Raw genomic sequence first — 490 nt, 5'->3', positions numbered from 1 at the left:
GCCAAAAGCACCAGGTACCGTGATTTTTACAGCTAATTTGGTTCAACAGACATATATAAACAATAACACATCCACGCAAGTATACATTGCGGAAGATAAGAATGGGGGTTTCCAACCTGCTCTTTTAGCAGTTATGCAAGGTTTAGTTTTGTGCCCGCCTACCCACACAAAGCTGTACAGTCAGATTTCTGTGATAGGACATATGCTTTAACCACTTCCTCTCAGGACAGGAAGTGAGGTGATTTCTCTCAGATGTGGACATAGACAGCATTAAAAACTTAAGAGTTACTAATTCCTTTCTGCTCTACCCATAAAGTAAAATAAACATTCATCCTGGAGCCAAGACTGAACTTGAATACAGGTTATCTGTTATCCACAGATTGTAGTCTCTGCAGATAGGCTCAGCAGATCTCTTTATGGTACTTTTGGGGAGAGATGTAGTCTGGCAGTCTTTCCCTCTCTGAAAAATATGTCAGGTGGAGATGGAAGC

This window comes from Hyperolius riggenbachi, chromosome 10, assembly GCF_040937935.1.
Source record: "Hyperolius riggenbachi isolate aHypRig1 chromosome 10, aHypRig1.pri, whole genome shotgun sequence".
Taxonomy (NCBI): domain Eukaryota; kingdom Metazoa; phylum Chordata; class Amphibia; order Anura; family Hyperoliidae; genus Hyperolius; species Hyperolius riggenbachi.
The sequence above is the reverse complement of the archived record's forward strand: the minus strand, read 5'-3'. Positions refer to the sequence as shown.